Here is a 24,973-nt window from a genome sequence, read left to right on the forward strand (position 1 = left end):
AACGAAACACTGGGCCACCTGCAGCGGAGCATGCGAACTTAACCACTCGGCCACGGGGCCAGCCCCATGACTGTCGACTTTGACCAAGCCCTTTCCCTCGACACTGAGTCTCAGTTTCCCATCTGTAAAATGGTTTTTGCTCCTCACTCCAAACTGCAGGAGTCACAATCCCAGAGGGGCTATGGGGAAGGAGGTGAAGAGACACAGAAAAAAGACTCCAGACAGTGACCCCCTCCCACCCTCCAAATCCCACGAGGAGGGCCCCAGAGGGCCTGAATCAGCCTGTGATGTGATTTGCAGATAGGGAAACCAAAGTCTGGACAGAAGGGTTCTGAGCAAGTCACAGGCTTGAGACCAAGCCCCAGACGATGTGAGGCTTATTGGAGCGAGGAGCATCTAGCCCCTCCCGCCTCTACCTCCCTAGCAGATATAATAGCAGGCCCTAATAATGAGCACTCACTGTCTGCCAGGCATTGTGCTAATAAGCATTTTATACACATTTTCTCATCGAATTCTCTCTAGTACTCTTAACTACTATCATCCCCACCTTTAGATGAGGCAACTGAGGCTGAGGGAGATAAAGTCACAAGGTCACTAAGTGGCAGAGCAAGGATTTGAAACCAGGTCTGTGTGATGCCAGGGCCTGGCTCTCCAACATTGGCCAAGGGCTCTGAGGCACATAGTGGGAGGAAACCCTGAGGTTTCCCATGGGTCTCGGGGGTGGCTCAGGCTCTGAGCAAAACCCATTAGGACTCTGTTGCTGAGAAGTCTGCAGCTGTACCCTAAGGCCCAGGAAAAGACAGGGGAAGGGGCTGCGGGTGGGCCGGACGGGCCAGGCTGGGCCAGAGCTCCGGGCATTCCGGCGGCCTCCGCAGGAAGCAGAATGGGACGGAAACCGGCTCCTGCCTCCTCCCCCAGAATCCTGTGGGCAGCCCAGCCGGGCCGCACAGAGGCCCTCTTTGTGCCTGCCCCAACCCGCCACCCGCGGCTGGCCCAGGGTTTTGAGTTTCCTGGGGGGTGGGGGCCCTGCCACTGCTAAACCTCCAGCTACCTCCCCCTCTCAGGGGCGGTCACAGCAGTCCACAGCTGGAGGAGGAAGTCAGTGGATGGCCAGGGCTACCCCAGAGACCCTGAGGGGCCTGGAGTCTGCCCACATCTCATTCCCCCAACACTTACATACCTAATCAGGGGCTGGAGGTGAACAGAGGGACCCAGAGACAGAGCCTGCGAGGCTAGCCCCATGAGCCTGCCCTCTCCACCAGGAGTCACCAAGCCCACCATGACCCACCCGGAACCCCCCCTCCCATTCCATCTCAGTGCTCTTGGGCCCAGGGTGGTGAACATAAAGAGGGTGGCCAGGCAGGTAGGGCAGTCCATCTGTCAACTAGCATTTCTCACTCTCCAGGGGCTCCTTGGACACACAGGGTGCACTGAGGGGGAGGCCTCAAGCTCACTTCAGCATTTCAGGGGACCACAGTCCCTTGGGTGGTGTCACTGTGCTCAAGGAGTACTGGGCCCCAGGCAGGGAGCTCAGGTTGGAGTGTGCGTCGTGAGCAGCAGCACAATGGATAAGGATATGTGCATGTGTCCACCTGCGAGGTGTGCCAGACACGTGTCATGCTGTGTGCATGAGTGAGTGTGTGTCCAGGGGGCTGGGGGAGTGCCCAGGTGTGTATCTACAGTCTCAGACGTCACTTTCTGTGGGTTTAAGCACTGATGTATACAAAGGGCTTATATACCAGCATAGGTGGAGGTCTTTGTGTGACTTCCCTGTGTGTACAAGTGGAGTGTGTGCTATCTATGTCTGTAGATGTACACGTACGCCCAAGTATGTATGTGTGTAAAAGTATATTGGTTTATACAGTGGCTGGATATTTGTGGGTTCTTCAGACCTCTGAGTGTCAACATATCTTTGCCATGTGTACACCTGCATGTGTGTGTGCACACGTATGCGTGCACTGAGTTGTATCAGGGTCTCTGAGGGGTTCTGGGATGTGAGTCTGGGGTCCACCTGGGATAGGGACAGTACAGACAGGAACGGATGCCAGGTACGAGGGCGCCTATGGAAACAGGAAGCTACCCACAGATGTGCTTAGGCTGTGGTGGGGGCTGGGCCCCACTCAGGTTCAGTTTGTCCCCCTGAGAAACCAACCCAGGGTTCCACTAGCTAAGAAGCTGTACCAGCCACGAGAGAAGCACCTGCCTGCCTTGTCCGCTGTTTAAGACCCAACAGCTATGGCCAGCGTCTACCCGCTTGCCTGGCCTGAGTGTGGAAAAAACTGGAAAACAAAAGCCCCCAGACCGCAGGCCCTCCCTGCAGAGGCATGGGGGAGGCAGGCAAGAGGCGGGAGGCTGAGGAGGAGGGAGGGAGGTGTCGCCGCAGCCCCGGAACACAAAAATAATGAGGCGAGAGGGGCCATGGGGCCGAGCCGGCTGGTTCCGGAGTCGCTATCTGACCTTGACAGATGCCACAGCTGGGCGCCTGGAGAGGAGACGCCGCCACAGTGCTGCAGAACACTCCCCCTGCCCCGGGCCGCCTCCACCTCCCCCAGGCCGGGTCGATGGAGGTTCAGGCAGGCCCCAGCCACAGGCAGCCACCCCACCAGGTGGGAGCAGGGAGATCTCAGAGCGTGTTCCAGTGGGCGTGGGGTGGGAGGGGATGGAGTAGGGGCAGGGCGTGGGGGGCAGCAACAGGACCTCCCAAGGGTGCCCTGGCCTTCAGGTGTGGTTGTGTGTGTAAGAAACACACAGGGCGTGCTATTGCCCTTGTATAGCCGTGAGGCTGAGTGTGTGTGGGGAAGGGAAGCAAAGTGTGACTGTGGGCCTGACACAGACAAAGATCATACTTGTATACATGTGTCCTTGGGGTCACACAAGGCTGGAGACATAGGACCAATGTCCCTGAAATGGGTGCAGCCACATCACTCAGGGGTGGGCACTGATCACTCCCCTGCCCACTTCCAGAGCCACAGCTGTCCTGGCAGGTGCAAGCCATGGTGGGGCCAGGGGCTTGGGGGACAAAGAGAGCCACAGCCTCCCCAACCAAGTTCCGTCGCTTGCAGATGGAAGAGAGGTGTCCCTGCCGCCTTTCCTGGCCTACCCTCTCTCTCACTGTGATGGTGGTCCTGGGCATCAGTGATGGGCTTGGGGCTGGGCACCACCACTCTGGGAACCCCAGTGAGGGGCTGGGGTGTGAGCTGCAGGAGGGGATGCTAGGCTGGAGGCGGATTAGCAATTCTGAACACTGGCTGCATAATTAAAAAATCATTGCGGCAGGCGGGCGGGCAGAGCTGAGTGTGAGCTCACGCTCAGAGCGGGCGGGGACACTGCCACGGTGCACCCCCTCCCACCGCTTCCCCAAGGAAAAATCCCACCTGCTAATATAATTATGGAAAAACACAAGCACAGAAATTCAGTTTCAGCAAACAACGTGCCTGAGTGCCCAGGGCCTGTCTGGCCCTCAGCACTGCGAGCAGGCTGGTCACTAGTGCCCAGGGCTGGTAGCAGTGAGACGGGCCCTGCTGGGTCCACACTGCAGACTCTGACCTCCATCCCCTCAGCCGTGCCCAAGAGAGGGAATTAGGAGCATATAAAGCCCAGCTTCCCAAATCACAAATCCAGGAGAAAAACGGCCAGTCCTGATAGTTTACAAATGGGGAAACTGAGGCTAAGGAATCTGCATAAGGTCACTGTCTGCAGCAAAGCTACGAGAAAGAGTTGCATTCTGCTGCAGCGATGCAACACCTCAGAGCTCACCACCACCCCCTCCCTTCCCCTGGGGCCCCCCTCCCATCTTCCCTCTGTCATCAGTCATCCCCCCAGCTCCCTCTACTCTCACTGGGATGAGCAGCTCTCCCTGAGACTGAATGGGACCGCCCAAGCCATGTACCCAGCACGGCCCTGAGCCTACCCAAGCCCGAAGCCCACGGGGGTGCGTGGGAAGTCCCAGCCCCCTAGTGCAAGGACAGGGCGTCCTGGGCTCGTCTGGGTTAAGCCAGGCAAGCAGAGTTGGCTCCTGCCTGGAGAAACGCGGCCAGCTCTGGGGCACAGGCCCCAGAACGGCAGGAACAGCCGCCATCACCTCGGGCCTGGCGCGGGCGGGCGGCGCGGGGAGGGGAGCCGGGCCTAATTAGTCGGCCTGGGACCCGGGCGGGCGCCGGGCGGCAGCCGCAGCCGCCGGAGCCGCGCAGGCACGTCCGCGGCCGGCCGGGAGGCGGCGGGAGCCCAGAGGCCCGGCGCCCCGAGACGCGGCGGGACGGGCGGCCTGGGAAGGCCCGGGCCAAGGAGATTCCGCACCGAGCAGGCCTGCCTCTCCTCATTCCTCGGTGCCACCAGGCGCAGCAATTAGAGGCTTTCAAAGTTTGTCCTTAATTGGTTTCATTTTTGCCTCATAAATGATTCATGGCTCCGGAGGTCTGCGAGGCGGAGGGAGTGGCAGGGGAAATTTGGGGAGGCTTTCGCCTGGAGCCAGGCCCCCTACCTGAGGCTAGAGAGGGAGCCCGCAGCCCTAGCCCTGTGGATGACAGGGGCTGGGGAAGCCTTGGGCAGGTGGGATCCTCCAGCAAAAATAAAAACCTAAGCCCCCTCCTTGGGGCACCGGCTAATGAGAAATTGCTGCTTCTCTGCAGACCAGAGGTCTGTGTCCAGGCCCAGAGCCACCGCAGCTGCTGCGGCCCTGGGAGCGTGAATAATAATGTAATGATAACAAAATAACAGTGTCAGTAGTAATAAAGATGGTGAACACTTAAGGAGTTCTTTCTAAGTTCCAGGCATGGAGTAAGAACACACACCTTACCTCTTTTAACCCCCTCACACCCCCCCCCAAGCACTACCAAGGAGAGGTTACCAGGATCCCCATTTCACAGATGAAGAAACTGAAGTGTGGACAGAGTGAGGCCTGCCCCCCGACACTCGCATGCTAGAACTCCTCACTCCCCAAGCTCTCAGGAGCACAGGACTCGATGCTGAACATGGGGAGCACTGCCAGTCAGGTGCATCATCAGTTGCTGCAGGCCCCAAGAAAGTCTGGGAAGGTCCTGAGGCCTGCAGGAAGACCCCAGAGGGCGCCTGTGGCCCCACACCCACCTGCGCCAGGTTAGCTCTGCCCCTCAAAAGGCTGAGCAATGTCCTCATAAGGGCCTTAATTGGCCCAGCTGTAAAATAGGAAAACAGGAGCCCTATGACCCCTGCCCAGTGCTAACTGTGCTGGGCATGGGATACAGAAAGATGCCATGGATCCCACCCTCAGGGAGCGCCCAGTCTAGCGGGGACACGGACACACACACACAGAAGGGTTCAACTAGTCTGTGCAGAGAACCCCAAGCGCTCAGCCAATGGCCTAACGTGCTGGGGGGTGGTACCAGGGAGGGCTTCTTGGAGGTGAGGTGGGCAGGGGAAGCTTCTTCCTTTTGACCCCCATACCCAGCCCACACAGGATGCTCAGGGAGAGGGTGTGGCCCACTTAAACCCAGGACTAGGGGTCAGACCTTGAAGAAACCCACAACTACAGACCACATCAGAGTGATGTGGGATGCAAAGTGCTCAGCTCAGCCTGGCAATGACAGTCACTTTTGTTCTGAACAACTATGAGAGGTGAGGGCTACACAATTAACTGCAGGGCCCACTTGGATCCTGGGGACATCCTGGAGGTGAAGGAATGCACTAAACAAATCAGGGAGTGGATGCTGTATAGACTGACTCCCCCTAGAGGCCCCAGGGCTCTGAGCTGCTAGCTGTTGGCTCTTGGGTGCCTCACAAATATCAGTTTTCTTTTGTGTCCTCCAGCTCCTCTGTCCCAACCACATGCACCACATTCCCCTCCCAAAACCTGCTGGCCTTCTCAGGCCCTGGCACCAGAACAGTCCCATCGGTTCCCTGCTCTGCCACCCAGCCTGGTGCCAAGGCTAGACACTTCAAGTGGTTATACCTTGCTGGGCCTCACCACAGCCCACTGAATAACATATACGATCATCCCCATTTCCCAGATGAGGAAAATGAGGCTCAGAGAAGCTAAGGGATCTGCCCAAGACCACACAGCTTGAGGAAACCCAGAACCAAACCTCTTCAAACTCCATGGTTCTCACCTTGCTGGCCTCCTGCAGGTCAGTATCCCTGACCTGTCCACCTCTTGCCCCAGCACTGACCCTTCCTCTGTTTGTATAAAGACTGTACTGAACTCACCCTCTTCCAGACACTAGAACTTGGTTGGGCTGTTGTGGTCAGGGGCCCTGCAGGAGGCCCAGAAGTGGGGTCCCTATGTACCCCAGGGAGACTTGGGGCTTCCCACCTCAGCCCAGCTAGGTCATCTGAGGATTGGGTGGGGTGGTGGGGAAAGCCCCTACATACACATACAGGGTACCACAAGTGTCCAAGTGGAGGGGAGAAGGAGGCACAATGGCGCCAGGGTGGAAGGGCTTGGCCATCTTCTCTGGCCCCCTCCTCGGGGAACAGAGAGTAAACTTTAAGGCCCCTATCACCCACACTTGAGAGGGGGCTGCCTGTGGGAAGACTCATTCCTTGGGAAGAAGCCTAAGCTTTATACATCCCCTACTCCATCCTGCTGGGGGATACAGCTAAACGACCCGGGCAAGTCACATCCTGTTTGAGCCACAGGTGCTACATCTACAGTGTTCCGTGAGCCCTTAGGAAAAGCCTTTGGGTAGAGGTTTACAAGTTTACCTTGAGGAAAAGGATTTGGAAGAAGTGGACAAAACATTCAGTGGTCTGTGTTGGTTGGGGGCACCTGAGACAAGGGTCAGTGTACAGGAGAAGCTTGACAATGGCTTGCTGAACATACAAACAAGTGGCTGAGTTCTCAGGATGCCAAGTTCATCTCAGCAGGTCCAGTCGACAAACTCTTTCCAGGTGCCCACTCTGAGCCAGGACACTGGTCTGCCCTTTCCTCCTCACTGTGCAGCTGCCTGTCACAGGGCTGCCCAGCCAGGTCACTGGGTCCCTTCTCCCCAGCCTGCCCAGGAAGCTACGCGTCTCAGGCAGGTCAGCACTGACGTCAGTAGGACTGGCTGGGCGTGGAGCCTGCTACCTCCGGAACCTCCAATTAATTAACTTTTTCAAATTAATTTCCCAAGCAAAATTCCATAATTACATCTGTCTCCACCAGCCCAAGCTGGGCAGGCAAGGGGACCCTGCAATGAGATGGAATGTGGGCTGAGGGGTGACCATACCAGCCTCAAGACCTGGTCACAGAGGTGCTAAGGGTTGGGTTTCACCCCTGCAGGGCAACTGGCCGGCGTCCTTACGGATGCTGTCTGTGAGGGGAGGGGGCTGAGAAGCCAGAGCCCCCCAGTCAGGAGATGGGGGGCTCAGGGAGACCCATGCCTGCCCAGTTCATCCTGCTGCCCCCATCCCCCACCCCACACTCCCAAACCAGTGGGTCTTGGCAGGGCCCGGCAGTAGCACAAGCACCGAGAGGCTGAGGAAGCCGCGGCTGCAGCGTTCTAATTTCCCAAAGGGGCTGAGATTAATTAGCTCACACACAGGCGCAGAGAGGGAGAGGAGGGTGGGAGCAAGGGCGGGCTGCGTCAGGCAAGGAGCTAGCTGGTGCTCCCTGCTGCCCGCCTGCCTGGCAGCCAGGCGGCCTTGACAGCCTGGGTGCTCTGAAGGTCAGTGGCCAAGCCAGCTGAGCCAGCAGACTGGCACTGTCTCCTTCCCAGAATCCCTGAAACCAAGGTTGGGGAGACAGCGACCAGGAGGACAGCCTGGTGGGGGGTCTCTACTGTCACCACCATCAGCTGAGTCTGTGCCAGGTGCTCCGTCCCCAGCATCTTGTTTTATCCTCACAGCAGCCCAGAGGTAGGCACCATGGTCCACCCATTTCACAGATGAGGACACTGAGACTCAGAGCTGAGTGGGGGCAGTGACTGGTCAGTTACTCAAGTTGTGGATGGTGGAGGGGAGACTAAAATCCAGGTTGGCCCAGCTCTAGAGCCTGCCCTGCTCCTCCTACTTTCTGGGCCAGCATGAGGGCTGCAGGAGCCCTGGGCCCAGAGGCCCTGGGAACACCAGTCGAAGGGCATAAGGATATATCTGTCTGACTGTGACTTACCCCTGCCTCAGAGAATGTGCAGAGCAGACTCTCAGTCATTTCACAGATGCAGAAACTGAGACTAGAAAGGGGAAGTGACCTGACAGACAGCACAGGGCCCCAAGCCCAGAGTCTGCCCCTCCACCTGAGGCCAGCACCAACTTCCAGCAAAATAAACCAGACTCAGTGACCTTTAGTGAGCCCTGACCCAGGGCCACGCTGTGCCTGGTGCTCTCTTTGGCTAACTGGCACACTGACTTGGGGCTGGGGGGGTCACTGTGGCTGCCCCTGTGTACAGAAGAGGAAGAAATCTCTAGCTCAAGGGCACTTTCTCAACTATTCCTGCAGGGCTCCCCAAAGAGGGGAAAGGAGCCCCCAGGAAGGTGGGAAGTTGGGGGATGGGGTGTGGGAGGTGTGACCCAGACCAGGGTTCTAGGTGGCTCTCACAAGCCTAATAATTGAGTTTCCCAGAACTTGTCTGCAAGGAGATCCCTGTAACCCTAAGGGGCATCCATCTGCTCCCCGGGGCATCCCCTGCTCCCTATCTGGCTCCTAGTAAATCACTTCTCCGCAGAAGCCAAGGCCAACAGGGCTCACCCTACCAGGCCTGAGGGGTTAGCAGTCCCAAGGCCCTGGGGTCCAAACCTGGGGAGTGCCCTGAGATAGCAGAGGGCCCTAGGACAGTCATGGGGCTGAGCATAGGTGGGGAGGGGGCTGGCCCACCTAAGAATATTACTCATTTTATGTGATTATGGAGGATGGGTGGGAGCCCCCCAGAGGCACAGGTTCAGGCCATGAAAGGGTCAAAGTGGGCTTTGGAGTTAGGGCTCCTCTCCCATTCTGTGGCCCCCACCTTGGGTGACCTTAGACAAGTTGTTTGACCTTGCTGAACCCATTCCCTGGTCTGTGAAATGCATACAATGACAGCCCCACCCCAAACAGGGTCCTAGAGAGGAAACATGTTAAGTTCCCAGTGGAGGGCCAGCATGCAATAGGTGCTCAACAAATGTTAGCTGTGTTGTTATTTTTACTGTCATCATCAGGTGGCATAAGAATGAGGGTCAGGGACAGTTCAAGCCAGGAGTGTTGGGTAACCTAGGTTGGAGCCCCAGTTCTGCCACTGTTTGCCTTTGGGTCTGAGCCAATTCCTTGTGCCTCAGTTTCCCCAGCCCCAAAGAACATCCCCAAACATGCCCCCCACCACCCTCTTACCTGCAGGAACATGGAGAGATGAGCATACAGTAGGGGTCTGAAGGCTACAAGGAGGGCAGCACCCAGCTGGCCAGGCTTGCACTTCCTTTTCTGGCCACAGGAAGAACTCACCTATACTTCCTGCCAACCGTTGTCCCAGCTCCCTGGCCCCCCAGGCCTTCCTGCTCTGTCTCAGCAACTCCTTAGATCTCCCACAGTCCCGACAGGCCTTCCACACAGGCATGTGCTAAGCCCCTCACTACTCTGCAAAGGCCCTGTTTGCCACCTGTAAGTCTCTGCTTGAGTCTAACTCATGGCCATGCTGTCTGGTGGGAGAATTGGGGGCAGAGAAAGCCTTGCAACTGTGGTCGGGCCTCTGTTTCTTCCCATACTGTGAAGCCCCCAGGAATGTCCTGACACCCAAGGACCCTGAGTCCAACCCATTCCCATCCCTCCCCCTCCCTGTGGCCCCAAGGTCAGCCTCCTCACTCTCACACCTCAGCACTCCCATCTGAGAAGAGCCCTAGAGAAGGCTAAATCCAAGACATTCTAATTAGAGAGTCCTTGTTGTGGGGTACCACTCCCAGAAAAATGCCAGCTTCGGTGGAGCAGACAGGTAGGGGGAGAACTGGACTCATCCAGAGATCCAGGGGTGACATGGTGAGAACCACACCCCACCATCTACTTCAGGTCCTACAACTTTGAGACACAGAAGTAAGGCTCATACTCATTTTATAGGTGGCAAAAGTGAGATCAGAGAGGTTGGCAGACTGGTCCATGATTACACAGCAGGTAGTGACCAAGCCAGGTTTGGGGCCCAGGACTGTCCAATTCTAGAGTCCATGGCTCAGGGCACATCCAGTCCTCCTGACTGGCTACTATTTGTCTTCCTCATGATGTCTGGGCCCCTCTCCTCTCCCTGACCACTGTCCAGGCCTTTATGGAGGAGACCTGTGTAACCAGGACTAGGAACCAGCTGGGGCCAGCTCCAGTCCTTAGAGCCACCTGTGCCTTGACCCCTGCTGGGCTGTCTCCCAGAATGATCCATAGTCTGGGTATTAGGTGACTCTCCAAAGCCCTCCAGAACCATGAAGCCATCCCTGTTAGACTCAATTCTCTCATCTGAAAGACAGCGTATTTTTCAGTATATGAAAAATAGGTATGCCCCTAGTTGTGCCCAGTCCAGAGAAGGCAGGCCCCAGCTCTAATGGGCAGCGAAGCTTAGAGGCTCCCTGAGGGCATCCCTCCAACCTGGTAGCCCAGACCCTCCCTGTACTCAGGCCAGCTCTGTACCCATTTTGCAAGCCAGCAGACTGGGAACCATGGGCTATGTGCAAATTCTAAGTGCCAGGGTGCTGGTTGCAAGACAAGAGAGACGAGGGGCTTGAGAACCAAGAGGACAGAGAAAAGCAGGTGCTGGGGTGAGCAGGGAGCATGGGCACACAGACTCCTGGGGCACAGCCCACTAGATCAAGGGGGTATCATTCCTCCTCCGATCTCCCAATCTCTGGCACCCCCAATCTCTCAAGGACCCCTCCCCTTGAGTAGGGGGAGCAGCTGGCCACTTGGCGCTCCTAGGAAAATTGATTTTTCATGGCTTTCCTTCTCCAGCCTTTCCTCTTCCTAGCTTCTCTGTATCCCTCCCCCATCTACCCACAATCCACTCTGCCTGGGCCAGAGTTCCCCATCCTGGAGGGCTGATACTCAAGGCCTCCTCCCCCAGAGAGGGCCAAGCCAGCCTGGAGGAGGGGAAAAATGTCTCCCCTCCCACACCCACCTTATAGAACTCAGCTGACTTTTCATGGCTGAGGGTCAGGCCTCCTTTGTGTGAGCCTAAAGAGGAGGCATTTGGGTGAGTGGAGCTCCAAGCACGCTGTGTGTGTGTACACACCCCAGGCTCTGTTGTGTCAGTGCTCCTGGCCCAATTCTATGGCACCATCTGGGTGTGAGCTGTGACCTGAGGACAACTGCCTGAGCCTGTGACAGGATGGAGCAGACATACAATTGCCTCATTGGAGCGGTGTGTGGGGTCCTCCCAGGGGCACGGCACACCCATGTGTGGCTGCATATGCCTATATGCCTATGTACATGATAGTATGTATGTGTGTGCCAGAGGCTGGGGCTGTGAGTGTAACAGCGAATGTACTTCTGAAGTGTCCACGATGTATGTGACCAAGCCTGTACCGTGCGTGTCAGTTGTGTGTGCTAGGTCGTGTGGAACTATGTGTGCTGAATGACTGTGTCTGTCCCAAGTGTGTGCCCCTGGGTGTGGGGAGTGCGTGAGTGCGCTCTGCCTTCCAGGCCACAGGGCCTCGTGGGGCTGCTGGCGATGGGATGACTCACGTCTCCCAAGCTCATCCCTCCGCCTGCCTGCCCGCCCGCCCAGCTCACCCTGCTCTGCTGGGCTCATGGCCGCCAGCGCAAGAGGTGGGGGGGAGGCGCGGGCAGACGCCGCAGGGAGGCTGGCTTGATAAATAACCTGCTGCTTCCCCAGTCCGCTGAGAAGGGGAGGCAGTATCACAGGGAGAAGGGGGGAACGGGGCAGGGGGAGGCAGCCCGGGCCCCCCAGGCTCCGGCTGCCCTGGCCCCCACAGCCCAGGCTGCGGCTCCGGTTCCTGTTTCATCGAAACCTGAGCTGGGAAAAGCCTATCGGGTCATCTTGCCTGTCCCGCCGGCCGCCAGGCCCAGGCAAGCTGCCCCTCAGGGGACAAGCCCGAAGCCTGGCCGCCCAGCCAGTGGGTGGGTGGGTGGGTGGGGGGAGGATATTTCTGTCCAGACTAAATGAGGCTCCAGGCCTCTGTCTGCCCCCCACCAACAGCTGCTCCCAGGGGCCCCCTGGCTCTGCAGGACTGACTAAATATAGGCCCCTCTACCCCAGAAAACCCCCAATGTTCACCTCTTCCCATTGGCTCCACCCATATGAGTGTAGAGAGAAGGCTGGGAAACCCACTGTGTGACCTTGGGCCAGAGTATCCCCCTCTCTGGGTTTTCAGCTACAAAACATCAAGTATTACTTAGTTCTAGGCCCTGAGCTGCCTAAGAGGCATTATTGGAGAGCAGACCACAAAAGTGGCTAAATTGGGGTCTTTGTCTAAAGAGATAAGGGCTGAGGTCCTCCTCTCAAAGTGACTCCAACCTGCTTCAGCAAAAGAATGCCTGGGGGGAGGCCCTCCCCAGCAGCCCAAGTACCTTTAGGCTTATAAACATGGCCCCCTCCATCTTGTCCATTCCTTGCTCAGGCTGGGCAATACCAGGCTCCTCCAATCTGCCCTAGCCGGACCCTGGCCAGGAAACAACTTGTGCCAGGCTGGGGGGGGCGCGGTGGCGAGGGAGCATGACAGCTGCTATTTCCTGGAGGCCACAGTCGGGCACAACCCGGATTCCTGCCTGGCTCCACACTCCACCAGACAGCCTCTCCTAGGCTCTGGCCCACAACAGGGCACCCCCTTCCCCAATGTCAGCACCGTCATCAGACCGCAGCCAGGATCCCACTCCCCTCACTGTACCGGTACAGGCAGGAAGAAGGTGCCGGATGCACCTTCTGGGCTGTGCTGGGGAGAATGGTGGTCTCTGCAGGGTTCAACAGGCGGGGGACGCAGCCCCAGCTTCCCTCCTCCTGCCTGCCTGCCCACCCGGCTGCTTCCCCCAGCCCCACACGCACCAAATTCCCCACATGCCTGTCTGTCTCTGACAGCTCGCGCAAATACTTGGCTGCGCGGGCACCCGCTGTTCTGAGCCCGCTGCGCCTCCTCCCCTGCCTTCCCCGGGGGGCTCTGCAGACGCAGCCAGGGATGGGAGGGGGCCAGAGCCAAGAAGCTTGGTGGGCAGTGGGGGGAGCAGAGGCAGGAGGGACCAGTCTTAATTCCAAAGCACCAGCCCCTAGGCCTGGGGGACTGAGGGACCCAGGAGGCCACCGTGAGCCAGCCCTGGCTGGGAGGCAGCTGCCGACGCCCCCGCTGCCCCCCGGAACCTCCCAGGAGGACCTTCCGGAGGCCTCCCACACACCTCAGCCGATGAAACAGCATCTGCCACCCCCGCGGCGGCAGCTCAGGACAGGGCGGAGGGCACGACGAAGCCCCTGGGGAAGGCTTTGAAATCTGCACTGTGGCCCAGCGCCTCCTGGCAGCCTGGGTCCCCCACCACAGACCCAGCCTCAGAGCATGGGGGGTGGTGCGTTCCAGCCCTCCAGCAGTGCGAGGGGCTCAGCTGCCCAGCTGCCAGACCTGGGACATCTCCACTTGGACTGGCTCAGGGGCCTTGTTTGCCCCCAACTACCCTCCTTTCCTGCTTGCCTTGCCTCCCTCCCAGGAGACCGGCGGAGGAAACACTTCCTGAGAATGGCTGGGATTTTCCGCTGGACACTGCCTCGCTGGCTGGCTCCTTATCTCCTCCCCACCTCATTCCTTCTCCCAGAGTCGCCCCTTCAGCCAAATCACACTCCCACCCGGTGTCTGCAGCCAAGGAGACCCCCTCCCCAACCCGCCGCTCTGCCACTTGCCTCGGCATTGCCAGTATTCCCAGCATCCAGCACATATCCAGGCACAGAGTAGACACTGAATGAATGACCTCATGGAACACCACCCTCCATTTTGCAGATGGGTACACTGAGGTCAGGAGAGAGTCCAACGAGCTAGGCCTCCCATTTAGAGCGCTTCCTGAAGGAGCCTCTGACGGCAGGTCCATTCTCTACCTGTTTAACCCCCACCACACTTTCTGCCCCAGGAACCAATTCAGCCCTCCAAGGCTACTGGAGGCATTAGGGTGACTCCAGGCAGAACCTCTTAGTGCTTTGGGTCCAAATGCCCAGCTGGCTATTCCGGACCACTCTCCCAACTCTCCCACAGCCTAACAGTGGTCTTGAAAAGAATCCCAACTGTATTGTCTTTGTGATGCTAGACTGTGGGGTAGAGCCTCCTCTCCCCATTGCACAGATGGGGCTGCTGAGGCCCCCAAGGGAGGGGGGAGCTGCAGGCGGTCTTGAATCAGAGGGGGAGCTGGGAAGCCGCCCGGCCCTGCCGGCTGTCGCTGGAAGCAACAGCCTGCATTTCCTCCTCACATTGAGCCTGGGGAAGCGTGGGCAGCGGGCGGCGGGCACTGCAGTGAGGACCCCTCCTGTGCCTGCAGGCCAGCCGCATCCCCTTGCTGCCTGACTGGGCCCACACAGCCCACTCCCCCTGTCGGCTAGATCTCCAAAGATGGGTAGACCAGAGGCAGAACTGGGTTTCTATCTCAGGTATGTACTCGTGTCACCCAAGGGTACCAAAGGGAAGCCCCTCCCCTCAGATCCTCAATGTCCCCTAGCATCAAACAAGATTGAAACATGACCATTCACGCTTCCTTCCAGCAGAAAAACCCACGGTTCTGTGATTCTAGAATCCTAACGCGGCAAGAATCTTGATGAGAATCCCTCTGCTCCACGCATTCGATGATTCTAGACATCTGTGACTAAAAATTCTAGGCCATCAAGATCTGACACTCGCAGGCCAACCCCACCCTCGCCTGTTGCTATGAGCCCAGCTAACCAATTTCCCATCTAGCTTTGGGGGAGGTGGGTCAGGCAGAGAGTCAACAGGAACTTGGCTTGAGGATAGAGCTGGTCTAGTCCTGGAGGACAGGTCACCTCCTTGTGGCACACACAGCCACTGAGGCTGCAGATGTTAGGAAGCCCAGCCCTCGCCACAGCAAGAGTAGGTAGCTCAGGATTCGTGAGCCTGCAGCACAGAGGGAGGACGGGCGTCAGGTCAGGGCTGGTCTCCTTGCTTCTCAGGTTCCAAGCCAAGCTCCACGCTTCACCTTCCTGTCTTCACCACCCACTGCTTCCTCCTTCCCACCACAGTCCCCTCACTTCTCATGCTCCCAGGCCAGCCCCAGCCAGGCCAGCTGGCAGCCAGCCAGGGCAAAGGCTCCCAAGCCCATTTGATAGATGGAAAAACTGAGGTCGAGAGAGAAGATATGACCCACCCCAAGGGCTCAGCCCCAGCAGCCTACTGGTCTCTGGCCACATCTCTCAGCCCTGCCTCTGACCTTACTTCTCAGAATCCTCTACCGGGCCAGTGGATCTCCATATAACAGTCTGATCACCAGCACAAATACATTCTGCATCCTAGTGTCCCTTGAGAACACTCATTCCCACAGCCAATCATCTGGTCATTCATTGATTCATTCTTTCGTTCACCCAACTAGCCAACCAGTGCATCTCTGCACCACACGCAAGGCCTCTTGCCAGGGGTATGGGGGCCTCACGAAGGAAAGAGAACAAGGCCTGTATTAAGCGAGCATTTAGGGAGTCCCTGCTGTGTACCAGGCAGTGTGGAAGGTGCAGGAAACACCACAGGCAGACCAGCCCTGGCTGTCTTCATGGTGTTCACAACCAGTGAGAGGTTCTGCCAGGACCCAATCCCACTTGTCAGAGGCAAGTCACAAACTCTCCAGCCTCAGTTTCCTCATCTGTATATGGGGATGCTAGCAGCACCTAACGCATTGGGCTACTGTGAGGATTAAAGGAAGTGAAGGCCAGAAAACTATTAAGACAGCACCCGCCCCTAGTGAGGGCTTAGGATGGGTTAGCCATTGTCATGACCTCTGTTATGACATATTATTATTATAATAGTAATAACTGGGGGAAAGCAATTGATTACAGCAGCAGCTAAAGCTCCTCAAACACTTAGCTGGTGCCAGGCCCTGGGGTACGGGAAGGAATCACTGCCACATCCCATTGCAAGGCTGGCAAGGAGCAGGCTCAAAAAATCCCATAAGCATCTGATGAATGACGGAATCAATGACAGGAGGCATGGCCTTGCCTCCAAGGAAGGCACAATCCAGCATGTGTTCATGTGTGTTGTGTAAGTATATGCAAGTGCCTAGGTGTACACATGTATGTGTGTCTGTGTGAGGGACCTGGGAGGCCCAGCAGGGGGCAAGTTATATGGGAGTGGGGCAGCGGTGCAGGGAACACAGCTGCTTATGCTGGCTCGGGCCCCCACCCCACCCTACCCCTGCCAGTGATCACAGCAGAGCTGAGGGGATTGTGGCAAGAGTGAGGACCAGGACTGGTGGGGAGAGGCCCAGAAAGATGCTTTGCATAGTTCTGGCCACCAGATTACAGGCCCAGGCTAGGCCCCTGGGTAGGGGTGTGGGGGCTGCCAGGTGCTGCCCCACACGAATCAGGCCCTAGCACCCGCACTTTATGCCTGTACTGACATGGCACAGGAGTGTTCCTGCTGGCAGGCCCAGCAAGTCCGAGGAGGTCAGAGGAGGTCACAGGGAAAGGAGGGAGCAGTGGGCTCAAGGGCCATGTGGGGTCTGCTGGATAAGGGAGGGTGGGTACAGGGCTCCCCTGGGGCCACCGGGCAGGCCTGGCTCTGCCCCGCTGGGGCCGGCAGCTGGAGAGGAGTAAATATAGCGCGGGGCGTCCCGGCCACATTCCTGGGAGGCCAGCATGGCCCGCCTGCCCGCTGCTCTAGGCAGAGCGCAGCAGCCAGGGCCCAGAACTGCCACTGCCCTCTTCCCAAACAAACAGAAAAATAAATAAAACCAGCTCTCACGGCCAGCACAGCTCGGGGGAGGGGGCAGGAAGGGGTGGACCCGGGAGAGGGGGCCAGGCAGGCAGACCAGTTGCCGTGGTTTCTGTTCTGCTGGGAAGGAGGAGGCCAACAAAAGAGGAAAATGGAGGAAAAGGGCAGGGAGATGGTCAGAGATGTCAGGGAAGGGGAGAGAATGCATATGAGAGATGGAGGTTGTGACAAGTAGAGGTGCGGGGGAGGCAGGTCAGGAGGGACAGGGAAGGTGTCAGGGCCAGTTGGAGGAAGGCAGAGGCAGCCTCAGGGTCAGTAATTCAGCAATCCAGCGACAGGGATGCCTGGGGCGGGGGTGGGAGGGGTGGGGAGCAGCAGGCAGACAAAGGGGGTCGTGTGGGCTGGGGCAGAGGACTGGCTCCAAGGGCCATGAAATATTAAAGAGTCTAGGCCAATGAGTGACAGAGGTCATAGAAATAAGGAGACTGGCCAGGAAGATACGGTGACCCTGAAGCAGAGGGCTGCCCCCCACCTTGGGCCTGTCCCTCTTTTCCACCTCCAGCAGAGCCAGTCTCCCCAGCTCTCCTCCTGCTGGGGCTCTTGTCTGTTTCTCCATCAGTAGAGAGGACAGGCTGAGGATGGGAGGGGCCGTGGGGATTAGTGATGGCAGGGGACCTCCACAGTTCCCTCTTCCCTCTGGCTGATCTGTGCACAGCCAGCCTTCCAGAGCTGCCAGCCACCCTAGCAAGAAGGCCAGGAGGCCTGTCAGCACAGCCGCTGCCACGGGTGCCTCCTGGGGAAGGAGGGGGTAGACATCCAGCTTCCCCTCTACAGAAAAAAAATCAGCCAAGCCACTGCTTTCCACAGAGACCAGCAGGGAGGGAAGGCCATGCTCACAGCTCAGCTGAGCCAGCGAGTAAGCAAGTGAGCAAGCCAGCAGGTCATCCCCTAGCCCTCCCACCCCACCCAGACCCCATTACCAACCTCATGACCTTAGCCAGTCCCCTTGTCCCTGAGCCTGTGTCTTCACCAACCCCACCCCACGCCAGGCTTGGTATGAGGAAAGAAAGAAGAGGGCAAATAACACACTGAAAATCTGCTGGGGCGGCTGGGACCAAGCATCTGCATGCAGATAACCAACCCTCGCATGTGCCCTGTGAGGTCAGGCCCATTATCAGTCCCATTTTACAGATGGTGAAGGGAAATCCAGAGAGGCAAAGTGATGCGCCCAAGATCACACACTGGGGAATTAGCAAAATTGAAACAGAAACACTAAGTGTGAGCCACATGTTCTTTTCTTCCTTTTCATTGGGGGATATGAAGTCCTCATCACCACAAAAGCCAGCTTTTATTGAAGGCTGACTGGGTTAGCCACTGGTGCTGGGCACTGCACAACCCTCCCTGTGTCCAGCTGAAAATGGCCTTGCGGAGCAGGTACTCTTACTATCCCATTTCAGGGATAAGGAAACTGAGGATCACAGAATGCAACTCACTCAAAGGTCATACATCCAGCTAGACAGTAACATGTCCAGAATCTGGAGCCAGGACTGACTCCAGAGCCAGTGCTCAAACACACTTGCCTGGGTGAGGTCAAGAGAGAGGTTAGGAGGACCCAGTAGAAGGGAGCTGTAGTCCTACTGGCCTCTAGAACAGACACCATAAAAAGGTGAAAAACAAGGTCACAACTGCTGTGCCAGGATGTGGCCAGCAACTGCTCAGGGAGCAGAAGGACAGAGCCTGTGGGGGCCTGGGGTGAGGGCACTGCCTAGGGACCTGGTCTACCCAGAGCCGGTATACTAGATAACACAAGCCCCCTCCCCCAGTATGCGGATACTGAGGCTAGTCCAAAAAGGGTCAGTGGATCCCTGTCCTATTAGCCCCCAGGGTTCCAACCTGCACCCCAGGGCCAGTATGCCAGGAACGAAGAATATCCCCTCCAAGAGCCCCCAGTGCTAGCGGAAGGGGAGCAGGATCCCCTCCCTCCCTCTCAGGGCCTGCGAGCCCAGAGGGAGGCCAGCATCAGAGGCAGGAAATGAAGAAGAATTTGCGATCTAATTGAGCTGGCGGGGGGATTAGGCGGCAGAATGCAATTACAGGGGCTGGAGCAGGGCCAGGGGCACTGACACCCCGAGATGTGGCCTGGCCCAGGCGACTGGGCCTCACCAGTCTTTGGCCAGAGACACCCTACTTGGGGGTTTGGGGGGAGGATGGATCGGCAAGGACTGGGGCCAGATCCTCTTCAGCACATGGAGGACTGCAGGGTTCCAGCTCCATCTAACACCAAGAAGCAAGAAGTTTTCCTGGGAATTCTCCCCCAGGGAACAGCCTTGTGGACTCTCACATGGGGAGTAGGCAAATAGGAACACACGCTCTAACAGCTCTGCTCACGCATGTACACATATGTGTTCATGTTCCCAGGAAAGTCCCACATATCCAGGTTCACTTGTTTGGGGACAGACGCCCAACCTGCAGACACACAGCTCTGGCCCTTTGCTGCCACTGGCTCCACCAAAGGGGGGAAAAAACATAAAACAAAACAAAAAAAATACACCCATGACCTTAAAATCCTTTTATTCCCGTAATCACAGGCTGCCATCGCCGTGGATACGCGCTGTCACCCCGGCCCCAGCCTGTCTCCCTCCATGGCTTCCAAAACTCCCAGCAGGCAGGCAGCAGGGGAGGCTGCCCAGTTACTGCCAGAAAGGGCAGGGGAGGGGAAGGACAGGGGGTGGGGGGTGGGGGGTGTTGAGGCTACACGCACTCACACACTCAGCGCCTCAACCAGGGAGGGAGAGACGCAGAATGACAGACTGGCAGACAGAGATACAGAAAGAGAAAGGAACACAGACATCAGCCACCAAGACAGACACAGACCACTGCCCGCACAGCTCAGATATGCCCACTCTCAGATTCACACACACTTTCCCAAATCAGATGCACCTCACTCAGGGAGTCACACACTCCCAGATTTACAAGCATATACAAAACACAAAGATATACACAAATCATGAACACGCACTCTCCAAAATTCCAAGCACACACAACTCAGAAAATATACATTCCCAGATTCATAGGGACAAATCCAACTTTTAGATATATACTCTCAGATTCACAAACACACATGTACATACGCAATGCAGACAAATACAACTCCTAGATCCACAGATACATATGTCCTGATTCACGAATAAACACATGCTCAGACTCCCACACCCCAAGACAGACACACGCTCGACCCACAGATTCACAGATACACATGCCCTGAGTCATAAGCGCGCACACTGCCCAGATTCTCACATCCCAGAGCAACAGACTAGAACCACACAGCCTCCTCTAGCAGCTGACACTGCCTTTAGGAGGCAGGTGGAATGCTTGAAGATTCCTGGATCTTTCAGGGGCAGTCCTTTCTCATTGCCCACAGCCTCGGAGGTGGGCTCAGAGTTGGGGGAATAAAGAGGGAAGTAACAGAAAGCAAAAAAAAAAAAAAACTTGAGTGGGATATTCTTGTTGGGCAGTAGCGCGTGAGTAACTGGGGAGGCTTTTTGTGGTCTGGTGAGTTCCAGCTATGAGTGAGAGTTTAACTATTAATACACTTAATCAAGGACACTTCACACACACACTTACACACACACACCCATACAACCACACACATAGACTAGGATGGGACCAGGTGGTGTGGGTAAGAGAAGAAAGCTCCAGGAAAAGAAAAGTCGAAGTCCCAATCAGGGCCCCACGGGGTGGGGAAAGAGGGCGGAGCTTCCACCTGGGCTTGCCTCCAGAGGAGGGGCAGAGTCAGTGATTCATTTCTGCACCCCCAGAACAGTGGGGCTTGACACACAGCAGGTGCTCAATAAATACACAATGCGCCAATGAATGAATAAGTGAATTACATATAAAGAGTGGGCAATAATAATAACAGTAATAATAGTAAGCGAGCCCCACCCCATCCTTGGCCAATTAAGGCACACTCTAGAGCACCATGCTTGGGGAGTTAGTTCTGACTTCATGGTCACACCGCCAGACAGGGGCTCTAGGAAAGCAGGCCTGGGTCTGGCTCATCAGTTATCCCCTCATCCTTCCACCCTATCCTGCACCTTGGAAAGTCAGCTGACTTCAGGCCAGCCCACATCCTTCCCTCCCAGGGAGACCCCTGTCTCCATTGCACCCTCCCATAAATAACTAGGTGGGGTCCTAAAGAAAATGGGGTATTTAATTCCCAGAGACTTAGTTCTTTATCTAGCTGCAACCCTGCCCCCACACTCCTATATGCCTCAGTTTCACACTTCCAAATGGGTAGAAGACAAACAAAAAGTCAGAGAGACAAGGGAGAGTTGGGGGTGACAGTGTGAGCCCATGGAACATAGGCCTCTGCTGGCCTGGGCCCTGGATGCAGAATCCTCCCCTCCCCTTCCCTTCCCCCACCCAGCCCAGCCCAGCCGGGTGGACATTCCAGGCCTCACGTGATAAAGACGAGGCCGCTGGCCCACGGGTAAGTCAACAGGCTCTGTCGGGGGAGAGATAGGAGGCCCGGGCCAGGGTCACCTGCTGAGCCGGGAAAACAGCCGGGCCCAAATACACACATAAATAAGGCGCCAACGGACAGCCAGCCAGCCAAGGGTCTGTCTTCTGCAGAGGAACCTCTGCCCCTACCTTGGAAAGGGAGGTGGCAAGGGAGAGGGAGGCTCAAGGCTGGCTAGAGGCTTTCCTGGGAGAGCCCCAGCTCCTGCCAGGATTGGGGGTGGGGGGGTGGGGGGCGCTTCTACCAAGATTCTCAGGGCTGACTGAGAACTCAGAGGCCAACCTCCCTCAGCTGTTCCCACTCCTTCCCAGGGCAAAAATCACCCCCTCTCCCTCCTCCCCAAGGAGAGAGGACAATTTCCGTTCTGGGAGGGGGTGACAGCTGCAGAGCGGGCCACTACCCCCCCCACCCCCCACCCCCCCAATCCCCGCCCTCCAGCTCTTGCTCGAGTCTCATCCAGGCAAACTGCTAAATCAACACTACGCATTAGTAGGTAGTGCTGGCCTCAGTCTCCCCGCATTGCTATCAAGAAGGGGTGTGGGAGGAGGTTTCAGGTCCCAGTTCCTGGATTTCCTATGGCGGTTGGAACCTAGGGTACTGGGGTCTTTCGGGAGGGAGACAAGGGCAAGCCGAGGCCAGTAAGCCAGCTAAAAACGTCTAATTTAAATGCTCTCTGGCTCGGACGGACACCCCCCGCCCCCGCAGGCCGGGGCAGCTGAGGTGGCGCCGGGCGTTCAAATAGCGCTCCAAACAAGTCCACAGCGACCGCGCACGCAGCCCCCGCCAGGCGGCCCCAGCGGAAAACTTGAAAGGGACTCTGTTTGCCGGCCGCCCTGGGGCGGCTCCGGCGGGGGCGAGGGCCTAACGATCACACACGCCCCCCTCCCCAGCGCTTCCTGCACAAACGCGGGGGGGGGGGGGGCCTGAGGCCACCCCAAAACCAAGGGCTCCGAACAGCTCTCGCCGCGCTGGGAAAGGCGGAGGTCAAGAGGCTGGCTCGCCGGTCCCCCTTCAGCCTCCCCAATCCGAAGACGCAACTCTCAGACCACCCAGGGTCCAGGGGGCAAAGTAGGGCGCGGCTGCTAACCCTTCAGACGGCCGTCACAGGAGACCAAAGGAGGGGGCACCAAATCTGCTGGTGTCTCCTTGCAGCCCATGGCACCAGCCCAACTCCGCGCACCCCTTCCGATTCTTGAGGGGGGTAAAAAAACAAAAAGCGATCTTGCTTTTCGCTCATTGGGTGCTTCAGCTCTTCTGACAGGTCTCGGAGGCGGCCCCCCATTTAAAAACTGGGGTCATTCACTTTCTGTCGATCCTACAAATAAACAAAGCCAGACGCACCCCGCGCTCCCCACCGGAAAGCAGCCCATTCCGGGCGAGGACAACTTCCCCCAGCAAGAAAATTAACACATTCTTCTCTCGGCGGTTTAGCCCCTCGCTCTGGGGAAGCAAAGGGGAGGGGGGCTTGGGGCCGAAATTCATGGGTAAATTTGGGGCTAGAGCAGCGAGGCAGGCGCCTGGGACACCCGCCTCCAACAGTTCCGCAGCTAGAGGAACACCCCCATTCTCCCTCCTGGCTTTGCACGCTGCTTGGCCACGCGGGGCTCGGGAGACAGCCTGAAAGACTCCCCAAGGCTGGGGAAGAAGGGAGAGAGAGGCCGCGGGGAGCAGTGGTGATGGGGATACTTGGACGGAAAAAAAAGGTCAAACTTGATCAGCCCGCCAGGCACCCCGCGGGCAGCGGGGGCGAGGAGCCGGGAGGGGAAATGCAGAAGTGGCCGCCGCCCCCTCCAAGTGGAGGGGGAGACTCAGCCACGCGTGGTTCAGGGCATTCAGAGCAGTTACCGTCGCCCCCAAAACACTGGGCTGCGAATGGGGGCTGACGAGGGGAGTGCGCGCCGGAGATCTCCAATCAGCCGCCCCCGCAGGCGGAGCGCCCGCCCAACACCGAGAGGTGAGGACCCCGGCTCCCGCCGCCCCAGCGCCCTCAAGCTCGAGCACTTGGGGAGAAGACGGTACCCCGCAGGGAGAGTCCCAGCCCCAATCCGCGGCGCCCAACCCGCCGTACCCGACCCTGAAACCCTTTTTTGTCTGAACTCAGTGATCTGCGACCGAGCCGACTGCGGCTTAGGGAGGCTTGAGTATAGCAGCGGCCAGGGAGCGATCACCGGCGCTAGGGCTCGCAGCCTCTGGGGCTCCGTGGCTAAGGCTGCGGGCGCCCCAGCCCCTCCTAAACACGGACCCCTCCTTCCCCGTCCCTGGCTCTCCGCACCTGAACTTCGGGGGAGCCCGCGCCGCCAAACTTTCCGCCGACTTGCAGCGAACTCCGGCCCCGGCCGCGCACCGGGCCCCGGGGGAGGAGAGGGAGGTAGGCGGGGAAGGGGAGGGGGCTGGCCTCCGGGGGGGTCGGGGGAGGGCCATGGCCCGACACCTACCGGCTCTCTTAGTCGTCCAAGCCGCCACCGCCGCCGCCGCCGCGAGGCCGAGGGGGAGGGGCGGGGCGGGGAGCTGCGCTCCGCTCTGGGCACCGCCGCCGCGGTGCGCTTCGCTCCAGCCGCGCCGCCCGCCGTGCCCGGGTCCAGAGCCGGAGTCACGCCGCCGCGGCTGGCCCGAGGCGGGGAGGGGGGGGAGCCTACAGCACCTGCCCCTCCTCCCCCTCCCCGCGGCCCAAATTAAAAAACAACAAAAAGCAACTAATCACCCCCAAGCGAAGCGCGGCGCGGCGGGCGGAGGGCGCAGCGTGAGGCGCCCGAACTCAGCAGGCGGCGCGCATGGCTGGGCGCGGGCTGGGCAGGGCTGGGACGCCGGGCTCGGCTTCGGGGGGCAAGGTTCGCCGCTCTTCTCGCTCGACTCGGGCGCCTGCTCTCGCCGCCGCCGCCGCCTCTGCTGCCGCCAGTGCCGCCGCCTCTACATCCCCGCTCAGGCTCTGCCGCCTCTGCCGCCGCCGCCGCGCGCCCGCCCGGGCAGGAGCTCTGAACGCTGCCCGGGGGCTGCCGGCAAAACCCGGACCGGACTCAACGCAGCCTCCTCCCCCCCCTCCTCCACCTCGGCTCCCCTCCCTCCTCCCTCCGCCTCCCTCCCAGCGCAGCTCTGGCCACTTGGACGCCGCAGGCTCTGAGGCCGGAGCCGCAGCCACTGCGCCTCCAGCTCCCCGCGCTCTGACGAGGTCGGCTCAGCTCAGCTCCCCAGCGCGCCCCGTCTGCACCTCTTTTTCCGCAACTTTGCAAAAAATAAGAGGAGTGAGGGGTGCATGGGCGTGGACACCCACCTTGTGTAGTAATACGCCGTCCCTCTGTCCCCTCTCTTCAGCGGGCTGCGAAGCTGCGAGGACCAGTAGGGAGGGTTTGGCCGCGCCCCTAAACTCAGGTGCGCGTAGGGCTGGGAACTCCGAGGCGAAGGCTCTTGGAGCTAGACGCGTGTTAAAAGATGCTACCCTTCCCAGAGCGCTTTCTCAGACTCGGTGGGCTCCAGTTTCCCAGGAGAAAAGGGGCGGAGATTTCCGTCCCCATTTCACAGATGAGGAAACTGATCTGAGGAAGGACGTTTTGGTAACTACGCAGGCGCCAGCCCAAGCCCTGAGTCCTGGGGCTAAGGCGACTACATTGTGGTGCACTGAGACCATGGCCTACGAACTCGGAGCCTGAAACAGTGCCTGGCACAGGGCAGCGCTCAGTAGACCCTGGTTAAAAGAAACAACAAAAGCCC

General features: G+C 58.3%; 1 protein-coding gene across 4 annotated transcripts in view; it reads right to left on the reverse strand.

Moving 5' to 3' along the window:
- CXXC5 (CXXC finger protein 5) overlaps window positions 1-24,800 on the reverse strand; it is a 35,088-nt gene extending 10,288 nt beyond the window's left edge. The window contains exon 1 of one of the 4 annotated variants that reach the window (XM_005599358.4): window positions 24,537-24,800. The gene's annotated coding sequence lies outside the window, so the exon portion shown is untranslated. Of the gene's footprint in view, window positions 1-9,256; window positions 12,485-23,540; window positions 24,285-24,536 lie in introns of those variants that run through there. The other 3 variants (XM_023617594.2, XM_001504220.6, XM_070234145.1) reach the window with 3 other exon arrangements.
- Window positions 24,801-24,973: the final 173 nt, after the last annotated feature.

This window comes from Equus caballus, chromosome 14 (assembly GCF_041296265.1).
Source record: "Equus caballus isolate H_3958 breed thoroughbred chromosome 14, TB-T2T, whole genome shotgun sequence".
In the NCBI taxonomy this organism is placed as follows: domain Eukaryota; kingdom Metazoa; phylum Chordata; class Mammalia; order Perissodactyla; family Equidae; genus Equus; species Equus caballus.